The following is a 21,605-nucleotide window of genomic DNA, read 5'->3' as shown; positions in this document are numbered from 1 at the left end:
CATGGCCAAAAAAATCCTAAATGGATCTCAGGCTAAAAAAATAGCCACCAGCTGGAGGCTTGAAGCAAGACTGGAAGCCATAGAACATGAGCTTCACAGCAATAGAGCCATCACCTTCACTCACACAAGACGGGAGGGCAACAGGGTTGCGGACTTCATGGCCAATGCGGGGGTGGGGAATAATCACTCTCTAATCACAGGGCAGCTGAATACTATATTAACTCATGTTGAAGCTCAAGAATGTTCTCGACTGGTCCAAAAAGATGCAACTCCCCCGGATGCGGGTGATATGTGAGACGGGACAGGCGTGGGTGGCTGGACACATGCCGACCTTCGGCCATCACGTGGCACCCACGGCAAACACCAGGAAAGGACGCAGGCGGTTTAAGGCAAAGCGGCATGGGATAGTAAATGCCTGGAGAGGTTATTCGGCCCAGAGGATGGCAACAGTTATGGCGGATGTGATCCCGAGCAGGGTAGGTGAGGACGATGGGGATAAAACAGGGTATGAACAGGGAATGTTGGTGGTTATGCAGACGACTGGCCTCTCTGTCTTCGTAGAGATACCTTCTCAGACGGACGGGCTCATCACTCGTTCGACTCTGGTAGCAGAGAGTCTGGTTTATCCCGCGGCTTGTTGGAATTCTTGTCCCTCAATGGTGAGACCTCGACAGCGTATGCTTAGCCGTCGAGGCACTTCCAGAGGGGGAGCCTCACGCAGGCATGAAGGGGACAATGTTGGCCATTGCTGCCACTGCAATCTTGCTAGCTCTACTGGAGCTAACCCCCTACACTCCAGTCAATTCTTGGATGCAGGGGCTTCGGGCTCGGCTACCTTGCCAGCCTTTGGCTCCACCATCTTCAATTTCACCAGCTCCACAAATAATCCACGGATCAGCGCGCATGTCTCTATCCTGTTTATTGAAAATGCACAAGACGATGATGACTCCATGGATGAACAAAGGCAACGGATGAATGTCAACCCAGGGCAAGCCGCGCAGGTTCCGGAAGCTGATAAGGAGCAGGAGGTAAAGGGACCGGCTTCAGACCCGGAAAATGCTAAGCAAACTCAGAACATTCAAAAGACGGAAACTGGGGAAGAAGCAGTGACATTTCCTACTGATGCTGAAAGAGAAGCCTATGGGTGGTGTCGAATTGAGGAAGAGCAAATGGACGAATGAAGACGCCCGCACTCAAGGTTCTTTGGGCTTTTCGCCTGGTCTACTGGTCTTATTTGCTATTTGTCTTTGGTTCAGTTATGGTCTCTTTCGCTTTCTGTTTTGTCATCTCTGTATTGGAATTTTTGTTAATGGATTGGGTAAGAACAGTCTCCCCTGCGAGGGAGGAAATGGATGGTGCCCCTGTGTGGGCTTGCTCTGGTGGTCAATCTCCTTTTTGTCTGATGCCCCTGCGTGGGCTTGCTCCTATGGTCAGCCTCGGTTTTTAGTCTGTTGCCCATGCGTGGGCTTGCTACTGTGGTCAGTTTCGGTCTTAGTCTGGTGCCCCTGCGTGGGCGAGCTCTTGCTTTTGTGTTTGGTGCATTATCGGCTCTCGGGTGTCATGCCCAGAGCCTGTTTCTCACTGGTTTCACCATGATGTATTTTCGACCTCTGTACATATTTTAATAGATTAGTTTTTTACCGAGAAAAAAAAAAGATATTAGAGGAAAACGACTTTATGCATTGTATTTTTGTAAACTTTTTGCCAATGAATGAATGAAATATAGAGGTGGAATTGGCAGGGATTCACGAGTTAGAATTTTGGTGGTTTTGTGCTCCTTTGGTATTGTAAGTTATCTATGTGTCTACATATTTTTTATGGACATATTATTTCTTGGAAAACCAAATGATTAATTCATATTTCATCTTTAATGAATTCTCTATTTTATTTTTCCAAGTTATCAATGTTTTCAGCTTAAAGCAACACTTTAGAATTCATCAATGATTTGATGCTCTAATATGTTTGTCTTTCAATTTTTCTACATTCACCTCCTATTGAAATTTGATCTAAATCCACCACCAAAGATACCTACCTTGCCCCTATGGAGAAACCCTCTATTTTCGCATCATCTCACAAGAAAAAATCGTATGTAACATGACTCCATATCTAATGGATCTTCCCCTTTTCTCATCAACAAACCTCTAAAAATCAAACTTTGTTGAGCTTATTACCTACTCTAATATCCTATTTGTTCAGTAACCTAAGTGAGAGATCCATCTCTAGACTATAAGGGTTAGACTCTATACTAAAGAAGTTTGTGGTTACCTCTAGGATTCCTTTCTTAGCCTATGGAAATCATAGAGTGTTAACATTCTGGCAAACATAATGGGGATCAAAAGATAAATCTTCCTAGGTAAGACCTTGATTCGAAAAGTTCAAACCTAGTTCCTATGGGTAACAGTGAGTTAGGAACAATTAGGCTAAGTTTTTTACCTACACATTGTGTTTAAGCCTAGTTGTGATAAGTTTTCTTAGAAATCTAGCTTCTAGAAAGATCCATACAAGATCACATCTAGATCCTGACCCCCCTGAAGTTGTGAGTGATCCTGAGAACTTGGTTAGAAAGAGGAAGTTTGAAGAAGGTCAAGTGAGTAACAGTCCTTTATCGAGATCTCAAACCCTTCCAGAAACTACTATAACAACTGAGGATGTTGAATTTGATTTTCCATTTGATCATAGCCTTTGTAGATCCAAATCTGAAACCTTTGTTCTAATATAGTCATTGATGAATATAAATTAATACCACTTATCCCTGCATAAAAAATTGGCATTCCAAAGTCTGAGAGAGACATTTTATAGTAGTTTCATAAACTGGAGGACTTGGTTCATCGGTTGCACAAGGTTGCAACAAAATCATCCACATTTCAACAAGTTGTTACTACATCTTTTGCTCCTTCAGTTACTGTTCCTTTAATACTTTCTTATTGTTCTGATCCTATTACCTCTGTTGTGTATACTCCTCCCTTTACAACAACTCAATAAATTATAGTTTCCCCACCTCTTCCACCCTCATGATCAAGAACAACAGTGAGTAAATTTAGTTGTCATACCACAATCATGGCAGCTCGTTATGCCCATTGGTTTTGCAAGCACCACTGAATTCCATGCCACGAAATTATGGACAAGAAATACCTCAATTAATGGCATTGAGTCAATTACAACACAACAACACAGAGAAAAAATGAATTATTTTACAGACCTTGAAGAAGTAGATGATGATGATGTGAAATTGAACATTTTTTCAAAAATCCTAGTAGTGGAAGTTAGAAAACGGTAAAGAGGTTTGACAACGGGCAGTATTGCAAATCTTCAATAATTTCATCAAATTTTACTTTCTTGTTGGGAGGTAAAAAAGAACCCTCTTTAAGTTTTAGCAAAATGTGAATGCTTGAAGAGAGCTCTCGAAGATTCAGATCAATATTATTCAAACATATTTAATAATGTTTACAACTCTATCCCTACATAAATAAAGCCTCCACCGGGTTTGGTCTTGTTCCATTATCTAGATGGATTTGATGTTGACATGTCCTACCAACTAAGATAAATAATCCCAGCTACTTAGCAAGACATGGAAAAGATTGTAGTCAATGTAGAAGCAAATTTACTAGCCAATAAAGGCAAGTTAAAGTCGAGAAGAGGGTAACTATCAAGGAGGAAACTTGAACATCACCAGACATTAAATTGGATAGTTTGGTGAAAAATATGGAGAATATGATGGAGAAAATAACTTTTTCAGACATGGTAGATACAAGAGAGCCTCAAGGAGGTCCTCAAATAACAAATCCAAATTTTAGAAGATAAGAAGTTCAAATCAAGCAGAGCGATCAAAGAAATCCAGCAAACCAACAACAAATTAGACCTCCTTTTCAGTAGAATTATGCATAAAAAGAATAAGAAGAGGATAAGATTAATCTCTTTAGTGAGGTACAAGTGGATAATATTTTCTTGACAAAGGAGGAACATGAGTTGTTTTAATCACAAAAGGATGCCATCCCTGTAGAATCAAAAGAATACAAAAAATATTGTTAGAATTCTATTATTGAAGTCCACAAACAATAGCATTTTTGGAATAGGAAATTCCCAATAAATTCTTCGAAAAAGGTAAAGGTTGATACACCTTCTAGTATATAGGAAAACAATGATCCTCCCATAGATAGTCCTCAAAGGCAAGATGCATATGTTAAGGAGGTAGAGAGGAGTTCATCATCTTTTAGTCTTGAGAATGAAATATCAAATATTAAATTTTTTTCCCATTGAATTGATGAAGAAGGATGCATATAAAGGCCAAATTATGAAGGCATTGAAGGTAGGATAAGTGTCAGACACTGTCAATCTAAATGAGGATCAGCCAGAACTTCTTTTTGCTCCAGAAGTTGAAGGAGGTTCGCAAGAGGGTAATGTGCCACCATTTGATGTCAGATTTAATATTCATGACTTGATATTGCATAATGCAATGTTAGATTCAGGTGCTTCACATAACTTAATGCAAAAAGTGATCATGGACAAGATTGGCTTGGATATAGCCAAATCATACAAAGATTTTTTTTCTTTTGACTTCAACAAGGTAAATTGTCTTGGTTTGATTAAATATGTATGTGTCACTCTTACACAAATTCCGAACAAAAGTGTGGTTATGGATGTGTTTGTTTCTGACATCCCTCCAAAATATGGTATGTTTTTATCGAGGTCTTGGGGTTCCAAGTTAAAGGGTTCTCTACATTTAGACATGTCATATGCCACTATCCTAGTGGCTGGACAACCGAGAAAGTTGTATAGGGAAACTCTTATAAAGTATATGGTAAGAATTGAAGACAAACCAGTAAATTATCTTGTTTATTTTATGCATTTAGATATGGATGAATTCATCCTATACAATGATATATTCTTGGAAGAAGAAGTTAAAAACAAGGACAACAAATCAGAAAATGAAGAAGGTGTAATGTTGGAGGCTAAAACAAAAAATGATGATGATGAAGAAGGTATGTGGAATATGGATTTTGATGGGGCAGTCAGCAAGGAAGGAGTTGGAGCTAGTGTGTGGATTATGAGCCCAAAATTAGGCCAGTCAAAGACTTATTCTTACAAACTTTCTTTCGATTGTACCAACAATGTTGCCAAATATGAGGCACTGATTTTGGGGCTGCAACTATTGAAAAGGTTAGGAGCCAAAAATATTTCAGTCCATGGGGATTCAAAATTGATCATAAAGCAAATTAAAGGTGAGTATTTAGCTAAGCATCCTAGAATGAGGGCATATAGAAATGTTGTTCTATATTTTCTACAACATTTTCCAAAATACAATTTATATGTGATTCCTAGAAATTAGAATGCAATTGCTCATGTGTTGGCCACCTTAGCAAGCACATTTAAGATACATATTCATCTGAATATGAGGTATGAGATTGAGCTAAAAAATAGGCTAGCTGTACCAGACAACTTTAGATACTGGAAAGTATTTTATAATGACAAACAACTAGACAATTTTCTGTAATTAAAGGGAGAATTTTCAAATCTACATATTGATGATGGAAATAGTTTTGATAAAAGTGAAGAGGGAAGTGACATAAATCATATTAGGGAGACTCTTGACAAGCATGAGGTAGACCTTGAAGTTTTACAATTGAAATATAATGTGGTCTCAAGGGGTTTAGTTCCTTAGGAAGAATTGTTTGATTTCAATGATGGAGTTCATAAGCCCAAAATACTTCCTACCGAGGCTGAAGTGGAGGACTATAATATAGGGAATGAAAAAAAACCATAATTTGTAAAACTTTATAAGTCTTTAGCTCTAGAAGAGAAGAAGAAATAAATAGATCTAATGAGGGATTATTCTAATGTTTTTGCATGTGGCTATGAGGTCTTGAAGGCCTATGATATGAGCATCATCCAACACACTATTCCTATCAAGGAAGGACACAAACCATTTAAGCAAAAATGAAGAAGGAATAAACCTATTTTTCTTCCCTTAATTGAGAAAGAGGTAAGAAAACTTTTTGATGCAAAGATTATTGTCCCTTTGAGGTTTTCTAAGTGGTTGTCAAATTTAGTTCCAGTGTGGAAGAATACCAAAGGGACAATATTATGTGTGGATTTTTGGAACCTTAATAATGTCTCCCTCAAAGAAAATTAACTGTTGCCAATGATGCATCACATATTGCAATGGGTAGTTGCTTCTAGCACAATTTCATTCCTTGATGGCTTCTTTGGGTACAATCAAATTTTGGTACATCTAGAAGACCAAGATAAAACGACCTTCACCACACTATGTGGGACATTTATGTTTGTGAAGATGCCTTTTAGACTAATGAATGTTGGAGCAACCTTTCAGAGGGTAATGGAAATTGTTTTTTATGATGCGAAATATAGGTTTATTGTTATTTATCTTAATGAAACAATTGTAAATTCTAGGTTTGAATAAGATCATTTGCAACATTTGAAGATTATTTTCAAGAAATGTAGAAATCATGGTACATATTTGAACTAAAAGAAGTCTTTGTTTGGAATGGAACACGGTAAGCTACTTGGACACATAATCTCCAGAGTTGGCATCAGAATTGACCCGAGAAGAATTGAAGAAATCCATAAGATTTATACCCCAAGAAATAAAAAGGAAGTGTGGTCTTTTATTGGCCAGATTAATTTTCTGAGGCAGTTTATTCCGAATCTTGCTGAAATTTTAAGGGCCATCACTAATATGATGAGGAAAGACAATGCAATCAAGTGGGCTACTAAAGAAAAGAATTCATTCAAAGAGGTAAAGTCATCCTTAACTCATGCTCTTGTTTTGGCTAGTCCTAACTACACAAAAGATTTCATTATTTTCTCCTTTGCCTCAAAGCATACTATTGCAGCAATATTGATGCAGAAAAACTAGGAAGGTTGTGAGCAGCCTATAGCATTTTTTAGTAAGGGATTAAGGGATGCTTCTTTGAAGTATAACATAATGGAGAAGAAATATTTTTCATTGGTAAAGGATTTGAAATATTTTAGGGTTTATATATTGCATTCTCATGTAATTGATTTTCCCAATGCAGTAGTGAAAGATTTTCTCACTCAAGCTAACCCAAAATGAAGGGGAGGTAAGTGGATAACAATTATTTTGGAGTATGATATTGAAATTAAGCCCACTAAACTTATAAATGGTCAGGGATTAGATAAAATGACAACTAGATCAAATTTTCATGCATTGGACATCAATTTCATTGTTGATCAAGACAATCATGAAGAAGAGGCCCAACATGCATCAGAAAGGTTCATTTCTTGTCCTTTGTACACAAATATCATTTATGTTTTCCAACATCTTCAATCTACATCTGGTTTGACAAAGACAAAGGTGGGGTTTCTTAAGTTGAAAGTTGTTCAATTATGCATTATAGATTAGTCTTTATATTGGAAATATGTAGGAGGAATATTGCTAAAATTTTTGTTAGAAGATGAGGTAGATAAGATAATGGAGGATTTTCATAAAGGTGATTGTGGAGGGAATATTTTCTGGAAGACCACACCAAATAAAATCTTGAGATATGGTTTCTATTGGCCTACCTTGTTTATTGATGTGCAAAAAGGGGTCTCTAGCTGTCATGAGTGTTAGAAATTTGAAGAGAAGAAGAAGCTTTTACCTTTGCCGCTAGAGCCTATTTCAGCGGAGGTTCCTTTTCAGCAGCGGGGATTAGACTCCATTGTGGAGTTCACCCATTTTCATTAGATAAACACAAATGGATATTGATAGCTATAGATTATTTCACTAAGTGGGTTGAAGCAATTTCGACCAGGTAGGCCAAAAATTTAGTAATTATTCAATTCTTTGAAGGTAACATTCTCTCAAGGTTTGGCTTTCCTCATAAGATTATTACGAATAATTTTGTTGCATTTAAGTCTAAAATAATGGTTGGTTTATGCAATAAATATAACATAGTGCTTGGTCATTCTACTACCTATTATCTGTAAGGAAATGGTCTCACATAATTCTCTAACAAGAGATTAGTCAACATCATAAAGAAACTGCTATAGGAGAAAAAAAGGACTCGGCATAAGAAATTGATCAATGCATTATGGGAAGACATGGTAAGTACCAAGAAATCAATAGGAATGTCACCTTTCCAAATGCTTTATGGAGTTTATGTTGTTTTTCCTACTACAATGAAATTATTATAGGAAGCGAAGGTGGAATAGAATGATTTGCAGAGAAGGATGAATCAAATGATACAATTGCAGCAAAATAGGGAGGAAGTCTACAATAACACTTAGTTAATTCAGGACAAATTAAGAATATTCATGATTAAAGGATAAAGGTTGATGATTTCAAGATTGATGACCTTGTGTTGAGATGGGATGCTAGGAATAAAAAAGGGAAAGCATGGAAAATTTTAAAATTTATGGAAGGGACCCCATAAAAGTGCACATTTTGATGGAAACAATGCTAATATGCTAAAATACCTGATAGGGGAGTTGCTTGCTGGAGGGCCTGTTGATGGTAGGATAATCAAACACTATGTCACTTTATTTTAGTTTTTTTAAAGACATCATTGTACATACGATCTTTATTTTTAGTAATGTGGGTGTGGGTGGATGCCATTAGAAATTGAAACCCGAAGTGAAGGCCTTGATTTTCTAATGAGCTACTACCATATGTAATAGTAATAGTCAGTCATGTCAATCTGAGTTAATTGGTTAAGATTCACTCAAGTGCCAAATGGATAAGGCTAGTAGTGTATGGTGTTCTTGGCACCTCAAAGGGAGGATGCCATCCCCATTGGAGCCTATGTTAGTGTCCTATGTCTAGGAATCTTAGCCTTGTTAGTATTTCTATGTATATAAGGTCAAAATTGTAAATATTAGTCATGATTCACTGATTAGTATTATTAGAAGGTCTAGGTCTATATTGGGTATCATGTAAGGCTTATCATTTTGATTAAGAGGCCAATGTATAGAGTTATGCTTTTCCCTACAAAGGGAAATCATGAAAGGCTTTTGGCCACTTGTGAAAGTGTACAAAAATCATGTCACAAGTCTTTACTTAGTGTGAGTGAATTAGTCCCATCTTAGGTGATACTTAGTAGGATACTTAAGTTTGGTATAAGTAATGTCTTCATCAAAGCAATAACGAAATGATCGTGAAAAAGATTTGGAGGTTTTCTTACATCAGTTTGGATGTCATTTCAAAAGGATAGCATGTGAGCTCAACAAATGATATCGGTCAAAGGAGAGTCATTTAAATTCCCAATGCGTTGCATTTTCAGAAAAAAAAAAAAAAAAAAAAGGGGGGGAAGAAGTTACACATTCATGATGTTTCTCTCCAAATCATAATTAACACATTCAATCTCTCTCTACACCATTCAAGGTGATCATTTGAACCTACATTATTGTCCCTTTGCGATAAACTCTTCATTATCAGCATCAGAAATCTCAAGATGTTCAGTTATTTCGCTGTGAAAGGGAGGCAGGGGTGCTGCAAATGCACACAGTGTTCAATTGGATCAACAAAAATCTGACGATGACCTTTTTGGGGTAGTGAAACCCTAGAATCCAAAGCTCTGATACCAAATGTTATGAAACTAGCTCACATAAGATAGAAAAGATAAATCAACGCCTTAGAATTCAGCCTCTTCGAGGGGGAAACCTCCTTTACATTACACAAATGAAAAATTCTTGGATGATACAAATAACAAGACCTCCTTTCTATATATAATAGAAGTCTAAGGGGTCATAATATAATTAGAGCCGACATAAAAATAATAATGTAAGGGCACACTAATAAAAATAGTGGGCTTCAATGGGGTAGAATAATAATAATAATATGGGGACTACATGGGCACACCAATATAATAAGGGGGTTGTACTAATAATAATAAGTGGTTACACTAGTATTATAGGGAGCTAACATAGAGACTTTGCATGTAAATTTTTGCCTCGGTCCAAAGATTGTAACTAATTTTTTTTCCCTTAAAATTTATGCTCAACGGTTTTTAGAGGTTGAATTTCTTTTAGGGCTGTGTTTTTGGATTGTGCATTGCAACTGACCCTAGATTAATATTTTGCCAACAGTAACAAAATTCTTAGTCCCCTAGGGTTTTTCTGAGAAAGTTTGTGGTTGTGATTCTTGGTGAAATTTTTGGGTTTTGTTTTAAGATATTGTCACAAGATTTAAAAACCATAACACCTCAATTATTTCTCAAACAAGTTGATTCATAAATTAAAATATCCATTGCTACAATAGTGAAACCATGTAAACACTAGAAGACAAAAAACACAAAGAGGGAGCCATTGTATCTTTTGAACTACAAGAAATCACGACCATTAATGTAGATCTAACCATTAGGACGACTTTTGAATAAGTAGGGTGCATGAGATTCTATGAGAGATTCAAGGATATAATGAGAAATTGACAAAGTAATTTTCTAGGGGTTTTGATCGTGTACAAGCAAAGGTGGGAAGTATGAATTTACCAGCCTCAACTCAATAAATAGATGAGGCCACTGAGATACCTTTGATTAGAGAGGAGTGGTTTAATGGAATGGATTTTGATTTGGTTTCTTTCACGGACTTCCTCAATCCAAAACATAGTAAAGGTTATGGTTAATCTGTTCCAAGGAGCTATTTACAATATCATCATGGAAAACCATTGGAGGTCATCCAAAGTTACTTCACATGTGAGGGGAGATTCAGTAGGGTGTATCACTATCACATTAGGCTCTTAATGCATTTTACTTGCAAGAAATTTTTGAATCTTCCTTATTATTTGTTTAGGAGTTTATTTGGTTTTCTGAGTTCAAACTAAAGTTAGTCAAGTTGGGTCCATTTTGTTCAATTTTTCATTAAATAAATTGCTGGTAATGAAGGATATTGAGAAGAAAGACCAGTCATGGGAGTAGGTCTTGGTTTCTTCACGATGGGCAGCCCAATATTCAAACAGTCAAAATACTAAGAAAGGCACTCCTTCAGTTTTTACTAAAGAAGCTTCATCTGCAATAGTAAGCTCAGTCAAGAAACCTTTGAGTAAAATAAAATTGGTTGGTACAAAAAGTGCTAAGGAGCTACAATTTTCCCGTGAGATAGAAAAGGTGACATCCCCTGAGGTAGAAAAGACAGTAATGGTGCCATGAACTAGAGTTGCAACTAAGAGATTACCTATGGTTCCTCCAATAATTGAAGTCATGGAATCAGAGAGCACACAAAGAGAAGTGGAAATTGATGAAAAGGAATAGAAAATTTGGGAGTTACAAGATAAGTTGGACAAGGCGCATGTGAAAATAACTTACTTACAATAGGAGAATAGGGAGCTTAGTCATAAAGTGTCTATAGATACTATCCTACCTAGAAGAGAAGAGCCACCAAAGGAAGCATTGGCACATGTTGCGAAAGGAAAAGGTAAAATGGTCACTGATGTCAAGGAGTTGAAGGAGCCACTTGAATCTTCTAGAAGACCTAGAACTAGGTCTGTTGCTATGATGCTTATGCAACAAAATGATATTGTTCAACCTGTGGTTTTTGATGAACAAAAGGAATTTGAGAAGCTATTGGAACAACTTGAAGGGATATGATATCAAGTGGATATACTTATAGACAAATATTATAGGGACAAGTTGGCCTTGTTTAGAGAGGTAGAGGCTATTATACAAATACTTGAAAAATATAAGTATAAAATAAAGTGGAACTTTCCTTTGCATAGGAAAGTAAAAGGTTTATATGTACAAAACTTGTTCCTCAAAAGAAGACTCGGGTTGGTGAAGAGTAAGCTCATTGAATTCAAAGAAGCTGGAGGAAGAGGAAGAGAGGTAAGTTAGACTTACTTGCAGAGGCTAGTATAGAGGTGAATCTCTAGTAGGAAACCTCATCCCAAATCTGAAACATTGTTTTTGGCTGAGAAGATTAGAAAAGGTAAAATTTTGATGAAAAGTGCAAAAACAAAGAAAGAGCCTTCATGCCCTTTTCATATATAAATTTTGACAATTGTGGGATAGTAAATTTGGAAGGTTTGTTGTCATGAGGGAGTTATATGAAGGTTGTAGCACTCATTTTGATGTTTCCAACATTGCATATTAAGTAAAAGTCACCATGTATTTCAATTTTGGAGGCACTGCGAAAACATACCAATGCGTTGCAAAAATAGGTTACAGGTCAAAGGAATGTCTACATGTGTTTCGAATCTGCTTTAGGAGGACCAACACCATCATAGGGATATTTGAAGCATACCCATTTTATTCTTTTTGATATATATGGGCCGCAACTATAAAAATCATGGAATCAACTTCAATGCGCTACGAGTTTTCCTAATGCACTACAAGTCTGGACAATCAACTCTATTTTGGTTTCAAATTTCGAATTTTGGCTCCTAGAAGTAGTTAGATCGTATGGATAGGTGGCATATTGTTTTAGGATATGTAATTAAAGATGAATTTCAAATATTCTAAGTCAATAATGTATTAGGCAGTGATTGGTAGTAGGTGAAACTAATCCTATTTTTCAGTATATGCATTACTATTTGGATGTATCTAGTTAAAGTTGATTTTGGTTAATGAATTCAAGCACATAAGTTAGGAAATCGAATATCTAATGATGCATAAATACATTTAAAACATTGTAAATGGTTTTTTTGGTTGATATTAGAGGAAAAATACGTTTTTCACTGTATTTTTGCAAACTTTTTTCCAGTGAATGAATGAAATACAGAGGTGGAATTTCAGGGATTCATGAGTCAGATTTTGGTGGTTTTTTGCTCCTTTGGTCTTGTAAGTTATCTATGTGTCTACATCTCTTTTATGTGCATATTATTGATTGTAAAACTAAATGATTAATTCATAATTTATCTTTAATGAATGCTCTGTTTTAGTTTTCCAAGTTATCAATGTTTTCAGCTTAAAGCAACACTTTAGAATTCATCCATGATTTGATTCTCTAGTGTGTTTGTATTTCACCTTTTATACATTCACCTCCTATTACAATTCTATCTAAATCCACCACCAAAGCTTCCTACCTTGACCCTATGGAGAAACCCTCTATTTTTCCATCATCTCAATGGACAACATCTTATTTGACATGACTCCATGCCCAATTGATCTGCCCCTTTTCTCATAAAAAAACCTATAAAAATAAAACTTTGTTGAGCTTGTTACCTAACCTAATATCCTATTCACACACTAACCTAAGTGAGAGAGCGCTCTCCAAGCTAGAAGGGTTAGGTTCTAGCCTAAAGAAGTTTTTGGTTACCTTTGGGATTCCTTTCTCAACATAGGGAAATCACAGAGTGCTAACACCTCAAAGTATAATACCTTCTTGAGTAGCTTTACTTTTGTTCATGGTAAGGTTATTTTTCATGGGGAATATTTTATCCTTCGTTCTTTTACTGAGGTCTATGATTTCTTCCTTTTATCTATTTGACATAGCTTACTGTACCTATTTAAGAAGATTCAATAGCTTTTTATGTTTCACCATTTGGATTGAATCCAATACCTGTCTTGATAGGAGGAGAGAGTTTCACTTTAATGATTTCTTATAAAGTCTAAGATCCTTTAGAAAATCTAAGATTTAGAGCCTTTGTCTTCTCAAGTTCCTTTCTTAGACTCACAATCTCAAGTTTTAAGTTTTCATGATGCCTTTCCTTTTCTAGAACTTGTTTCTTCAAAGGTTCTTTAGCTAATTTATCTTCGTTTGGAAATATATTTAGCTTATTTATTTCTTCAACAAGAGTGTTTTCCTTATACATACAAATTTCCTTTTATTGGTTTTTGTTTATAACCTTTATTCTATCAATTTATTCTACAACATCCTTAAATACATCATAAAATTCATCCACACATTGTACATCAAATGCCATAAGTAACATATAATCTTTATTAGATTCATCATCCTCATTATTGGAAGAATATTAACTATCTTCATGAGTATAATTTTTTTTCTTTCTATCAAAATTTATTTCAACATTCCTCTTTGAAGCATTCTTCTTCTTCTCATGATTTGTTAGACTCTCTCATAAAACAATAATAAATCCAAAAATAAATTAATTAATTATATATTCCAAGTTAGGAATTTGTGCCTAACTCTTGCGTTGTTCCTCTAAGATAGGAGTTAGTTTAGGTAACTCCTATATTGGTGTGTGTCTGGTGAGAAATTATCTCAACCAAAAGTGTCTAAGATAGCACGCACTATCTTGAGAACACTGTCTCTCATCTATTTATTTGTAACACTATATTCAATTATTTGATGAATGAGAATGAATGAAAATGTGATTGAGAAGCATGAGGCTTCAGCCTTTTTCCGCCAATATTTTGTCTCTGATTTTTATGTGTATTTTTCTGTAATCTGTTTGGAGTTAATTTCTATTTTCAATATGTGGTATCAGAGCTAGATCTGAACCTCTGTTGTGAGGAGGTGCATCTAGATGTTAACCGAGCTATTGCAACCTGGGTATTCTGGACGGAGCAATCTGCCTATGCAGCCATAATTTGTCCTGCGTATGCGTATTCCCATCTCCATTGCATATGCAGCCATAATTTGACCTGCGTATGCGTATCCCCTCCATTGCGGTCGTGAGCCTCCGTAGAGGAATAGTAAAATACTGTGCTGCTGGCGAAGAGTCATCCAAATTCCAGTGGTCCTACGTTCACGCAGGAAAATACTGTCATAATCAGACCCATTCTTCTTCTTCATACTTTTGCAAAAGTTATTGTGTTAGGTATCACCGTCCGCCGCCCATGTTTAGCAAAGTCGGGACCAAATTATGAGGCGTCTTCGCTATTGACATGGGTGAACAGTGATCCATTGGAGATTGAATATTTCCTCGTTCAAGAATCTACTCTTCTGTCTCGATCCACTGGCACAACTCACTTATTTGAATGCTCAATGGAAAGGTAATCCATTCAGTGACAATAATGTGCTTGGTGTTGGAATGAGGATTTTCATATATCATTCAGGTAGCGAATATTTTACAATGAAATGTCAGATTCGAATCAACATATTTCGCGGAGTGATATTAAGCGCACTATCACAAATGTTTTCTGAGATGTATCTCTTTTCTTACATGTCTGATGTGTTGCCTATTTCTGTCACAGCATGGTTCGAGGTGTTCAATGCTATTGTATTCATAGCCATTATATTGTTGGTTCTGCTCTCTGTCTCAGTGAGCTGGCAGATGTTATTCCTGTTGTGAAGACATCTATAGGAGGCACCAGGATTGTTGGTTGGGAACAAAAATGGTCTTTTGCTACCAAATAAAACTACCGACCAAGAGCTTCAACACCTGAGGAATAGTTTTCCTGATGAATTTGTGGTGTGATGTGTTGAAGAACGATTATCTGCTCTTGGCAATTGTGTGGTGTGCAGTGATCATGTTGCTCTCATTCATACCGACCTGGACAGGGAGACAGAAGAATTAATAGCAGACGTTCTGGGAGTTGAGGTTTTCAGGAAAACTATTGTGGGAAATATTCTTGTTGGAAGTTATAGCGTTTTCTCCAATAGGGGTGGTCTGGTCCACCCACACACTTCAATAGAAGATCTGGATGAATTATCAACTCTTCTTCAAGTACCTCTTGTGGCAGGCACTGTCAGTCGTGGAAGTGAAGTAATAGGCGCTGGAATGATTGTAAATGATTGGACAATTTTTTGTGGTCTGGACACAACTGCAACTGAATTGTCTGTTATCGAAAGTGTTTTCAAGTTGAAAATAAGGAGTGAATAAAATCATTTATTTTTAATGGAGAGATAAGGTAAATTTCATTTTGTAATTTTGGAGCAATAAGTGTGCATTTTTTTAAGTGTGGAGTGACAAGTGAGATTCTTTTATAAAGTAAGGGATTATTTCCCTGTAATGGAGTGATAAGGATTGAGTTTTCTTTCTCTGTAAGTTTGAAGTGATCGGTTTTTCAAAAGAAATCTCATTGTTGTAGGAGGTTGAGTCAGTTTTTTGAACGCATTTGCTTCCAAAATTTGCGAGCGTCAGATTCTCACTATTTGAGAAAGCTTTAGTGGCAATGTTGTAAAAGATGAAAGATTGATGACCTTATTACTTAATAAAGACATATTTTTCTGTGGTGATCGTGTCCTAGATCCGCCCAAAATTGAATAAGGGGATCTTAGGTACACGAAGAGTATGTTGATGATGGTGTATAATTCATGTTGTTGCTTTTTTATTTGTGTCTAGTTTTGACACATAAATAATCTCATTTAACACACATAAAGTTCAATGCAAGCAAGCACAACACCTGTACATTAAGATGCAAGGAAGGATAATTAAGCTCAACACATGCATTTGCGTCACTACAACAAATAATCAAAGTTTTCAACATCGACAATCTACCTCAACAAACAAATACAATCAAGTTCATGAATCTACAAATCCAGTATTTCAAAGCAAAGTCTACATCACTACATTCAAGTTAATGAATCTGTAAACTTCAATGTTTCAGCACACAATCTACATCAACATTGTTGAACTTGTAATCAAACTCAAATCACATTGAATTGTAAGGGTGCATTATCGGTTGAAACCGACACCCAAGTCTTGAATTGATTCACATTGAATTCATTGTAGTAAGTCATTATAAGATTTTTTTGGGTGCATTTTTGACAATGTTCGACACCCTTCCTTTAAGCAGAATCAAGTGAATGCACGGATTTTAACTCTAACGCAAACAAGCAACAAGTTCACATCTCCTGCAAGCGAGCGTGAGTATTCATTCAAGCAATTTGTGTCAAAACTGTACAAGGTTCAAACCTTCAAGTGAGCCAGAGTGAAGATCATTGAAACAACCATCAAAGCAACCAAACAAGTTCAACTCTAACACCATTCAAGCGAGTTGAGATCAACATAAAGCGAGCGTAGCTATTCCTTCAAGTGAGCGTGAAGTCATTAACTAAGGCAAGTGAGCATTCATGCAAACACAGTCGTCATCAAGCGAGCGTTAATTCCAGAGTTTAAGCAAGAAATTTCTACAACTCTAGCAAGTGTTCTCAACAAGTGCAATAAGCAAAAAATCAAGCGAGCGTGCCATTCAAGTCCCATAGCAAGCGAGTCTATCATTCAAGTAACAAAATCAAGTGAAACAGTTCAAAGCACGACATCTATGACAAGAGAGCCTGATTTCAAGGGAGCAAGTCCAGATGGCGCAGCATATTCAGTGGTTAAACATTCTTCACAGTTTGATCATCTCCAGTGATGAAGATATGGTGCACATCAGCAAAGAAACTCTTACTGACCTTTCACGGCATCTACAACAAACACATGAAACCATTGAATTTCTTCAACTAGAGTCGCAACTACAAAGAGATGAGCTCCAACAAAAGAGTGCTTCTTCCAAGTCATTCAACCATACAGATGAAGATAAAGATGTTGATTCCAAATCACTCATCCAAACAACTTCAAGTGTCGAAGTTGTTCATGATCAAATTCAAATTTCTTCCAAACCCATCATCAAGTCGTGGGAAGAGATTCAAAATAACAAGAATCGACGAGGCTTAGGATATGTCACTGATGACACCAACTTACATATCCCAGATTATTCCAAGACAATTAAGTTTGTGAGTGCAGGATTTCTTGACCAACTCATCTCAGAAGGTTCCGAGAAAATTGCAGACAAACAGAATTGCATGCAACCTAAAGTTCATGTCCAACCAAAATGCTCTCATTGTCAAAGAGCCGATCATATGGAAGATCAATGTTTTGATCTCCATCCGTGTTGCCATTGTGGCAAGCCCAATCATTCCTCAGAAAAATGTCGCAACCAACAAAAATCAACCAGATTGAAGATACATTATGAATGGATTGATCCTTGGGAATGGTCATCCACAGTCAAACGATTGTCTCAGTTCTACAACCGACTACAATCACACATAGTGCAGCCAGCAGTGAACCGATGATGGTTCTGTCATGCAGTTGAACGAGGGAGTACAACAGCGAAACTCTCCTACACCTGAAGGGGGCGAGTTCACATATATTTAGGAGAAGATTGTCTCTCCTTTCAGTTGACAAAGGGGGTAAAATGTCAATGAAATTGACAAGTGGTTTTCAGACTGAAAGTCTCGACAACATCAACGAAGCAGCCAGTGGGAATCTTCATCAGCCAGTGGGCATTTGTCATCAGCAGTGAGAATCAACAAATTCGCCAGTGGGCGATCAATAGCCAAAGTAGCAGTGAGCAGCTTTCATCATAGAAAAAGCAACATCGAGTTGTTTTTCGACATCTTGAGCCAGTGGGTGATCATCATCAGCAAAACACGCCAGTGGGCGTTCATCAAATTGTGTCAGTGGACACCGGATGCTGTTATCAAACAAAGGACAGTTGGATCCTTTTGCGGCTTGGCACGTGATGGAGTTTTCAAGAAACATTCAAAGATTAATCAGGCATGCAGCTGATTCATGTTCTCTTCAGATTTGAGTTTTTTCCAGCATCCAGTTTTGGCGGTTTTTTCAGGCAATGTTTTTTAGGATCAACATGAGAACCTGGAAGATGGTTCTCGTTCTTATTTTGGATTTATCATTGAGGGGGGGAATGTTAGACTCTCTCATAAAACAATAATAAATCCAAAAATAAATAAATTAATTAAATATTCCAAGTTAGGAATTTGTGCCTAACTCTTGGGTTGTTCCTCTAAGATAGGAGTTAGTTTAGGTAACTCCTATATTGGTGTGTGTCAGGTGAGAAATTATCTCAACCAAAGGAGAAATTATCTCAACCAAAAGTGTCTAAGATAGCACGCACTATCTTGAGAACACTGTCTCTCATCCATTTATTTGTAACACTATATTCAATTATTTGATGAATGAGAATGAATGAAAATGTGAGAGAGAAGCATGAGGCTTCAGCCTTTTTCCGCCAATATTTTGTCTCTGATTTTTATTTGTATTTTTCTGTAATCTGTTTGGAGTTAATTTCTATTTTCAGTATGATTTTCTTTATAAGGATGTTTAGTGGCATAGTGACCTAATCTTCCACAGGAAAAAAAATTAAAAGGAAGAATACCATTGAACCTTCCAATTCTCAATTGGTGTTTATTCACAAAATTTTCTTCTTCTTCATCTGAAACATACCTGTTTCCTTAGGCTCTTCTTTTTATTTCCCTTTGTTTGTGGATTTTAAAGTTGATTCTCTAATTCTAATGGACCCCCTTTTCTCATCTCATAAGATATTAAGATCCCATGGAGTTGTTCAATAGTGATATTATTCAAATTCTACATCTATTCAATGACAGAGACTTTGGAATCGAACTTTGGAGTTAGTGATTTCAAAATATGTTCAAAAAATGTAGCATCCTTTATTTCGTCACTAAGATTTTTCATAGAATTAACAACTTCATCTACTCTAAGGAAAAATCTTGTAATACTTTCATCATCATGCATTATAATATTCTCATATTGAATTCTAAATGTTTGAAGTTTAGCACTTTTTACCTTAGTTTCACCTTCCTAGCTTTGGACAAGCTTGTCCCATATAGCATTTGTGATATTCAACTGCATGACTTTTGCAAACTCGGATTCAACCAAGCTTCCCAAGATGGCATTGAATTCCTTCACATTGATCTCATATTATTTTTTCCATGCATCATATATCAGAATGGAGGTTGGGTATTGATATCCACCTTCAACTATTTCCCACACATCATCTCCAACTACCTACAAATATTCTCTCACTATGACTTTCCAAAATACAAATTTATCTCCATTAAATAAAGGTGGCTTAATAAAAAATGCTTCTTCTTAACTGCCCATATTAATGGATCTCCCTTTAAGAAATCAAGCTTCTTCAAATAGACTTTCTCTAATACCAATTGTTTGGAAAAATGCCGAGAGGGTGGGGGGGAGGGGGTTAATCGATATTTTAAATTTACTTTAACTATAAAATTTCATATACTTAATTTTGTATGCTACTATTCTTAAAGCAACCTGTGTATGTACACGACTTTAAAGGAGGGAAAAAATGTATATCGAGTTTACTAATTTTTCATGTGTTCCATCAAATTATTATCTTTAATCATTACATCAATAAATAAATAAATTTCTAGTATGCACTAAAGAATAAAAAGAGATCACCAAATAGGAGAAACACACATAGAATACCAATACTTTAGGTGGAAACCAATGTGGGAGAAAACCACTCGTATGACTGTCTATATATTCTTTATTATTATATAAGGAAAATATTCATTACAATTTTTGTATTGATGCAGAACCTTAACAGTATGTAGGCACCCACATGTAGGAGGCTATGATCTCCATTTGTTCTCAAACTCCTATTGGAAGGGAGCTAAAACCCCCTAATCTCATTTACAGATACTATCAGAAGGGCAATCCTACCCCCTTACTGAAGGTTCCAATCCTCAAATCCTTGTGGACCACTTTTTAGAATTTTTAAGATTGGATCCACTTGTCAAACAATCATCAAACAACTTGTAGGCCACCTTTCATCATATTTTCAAACTGGACCCCTATCAACAATAAACCAACATGTCAAACTGAATTACTGAATTTAAAATCACTGAAGAACTGTAAAACAACTAAATCTCTGAAGCATCAAACCACTCAATGTAGAACCCAACCAAAACAAAGAAACATCAAAATATGTTTGCAGTAGTTTAGAGTAAAACCCATGTATACATGTGCTTCCTTTGTATAAGACCCGCGTACAGATCTTTGATTACTAATCACTAAATCATGAATCACTATAACACCAAGTCATCCACTGAGCCATGCATAGATAATTGGACCGATCACAGATCACCATAATATAGAATAATTACCAATAATTATTTTATTCGAAATTCAACCCAATCAACTCTGTGAGACACAAATCATCAAGATAGAGACATCATTGACATACAACACCAAATAGAGCATAAATGATCAAATTTCATCATCAATCTACATTAAAAAAACCGTAGGACATATACGCGACATCCATGAAACGTATCAGCGTATGTACATGACTACCATGCATAACGCTCGTGTATAGATCTCAAAATACTTAATAAATTCGTAGTATTTATACGCGACTATATGAAACCTCATTCGCATATGTAAGGAACAAATCAGAACCAAACAAGCGTAGAGTTATTCAAATTACTAAATCAAAACTTCATTGCTATTCACAACATATGTTAAACCCATACTCAACATGTATCAATATATTTAGATCAAACCCTCATCATAGCTACATATTTAACATTACAAGCATAAATTGATCAATCATTTTCATTAGTCTTTGCCACATTGTTAGATCTATTAGATATAACCCATCTCCTTGCTTCCTAGTGCTCACCTCTTCTAGATGAAATCACACATAGATAGATCATTTACTTGCACATAGAACACCTTAAGCTCCATCTCCTTATATAGTTTTTTCCTTAGCCAATACCTTAGGTAAATCCCTTGGTAATGTCGTTAGTATTATTTGATGAGATCAAATAACCGTTTTCGCTCCAATTAACATGGGCCAATACCATGGTAAATACCCCTCGTATCTAGATTACCATGGTTTGAGTTATGTACATGACTTTCACATACAAGATCTTCATGTGTACACGACCCTTCTTCATAGGATCCATGTATATTTTTTCAAACATCACTTTTATCATCCATCTGTTTCTGAACTGTCATTCCTCTGTTCATAGGATTT

General features: G+C 36.2%; 1 pseudogene; it reads left to right on the top strand.

Annotated features, from left to right (window-relative positions):
- The first annotated feature begins 1,457 nt into the window (after positions 1-1,457).
- LOC149199771 (eukaryotic translation initiation factor 6-2 pseudogene) lies at positions 1,458-15,676 on the top strand (annotated as a pseudogene).
- Positions 15,677-21,605: the final 5,929 nt, after the last annotated feature.

The sequence above is a fragment of the Pinus tabuliformis genome, chromosome 2_1 (assembly GCF_031772625.1).
Source record: "Pinus tabuliformis cultivar Carrire ecotype Pingquan chromosome 2_1, CPIR1, whole genome shotgun sequence".
Classification (NCBI taxonomy): Eukaryota; Viridiplantae; Streptophyta; class Pinopsida; order Pinales; family Pinaceae; genus Pinus; species Pinus tabuliformis.
Note: the sequence above shows the minus strand (reverse complement) of the source record. Positions and strands in the feature narration are given on the sequence as shown.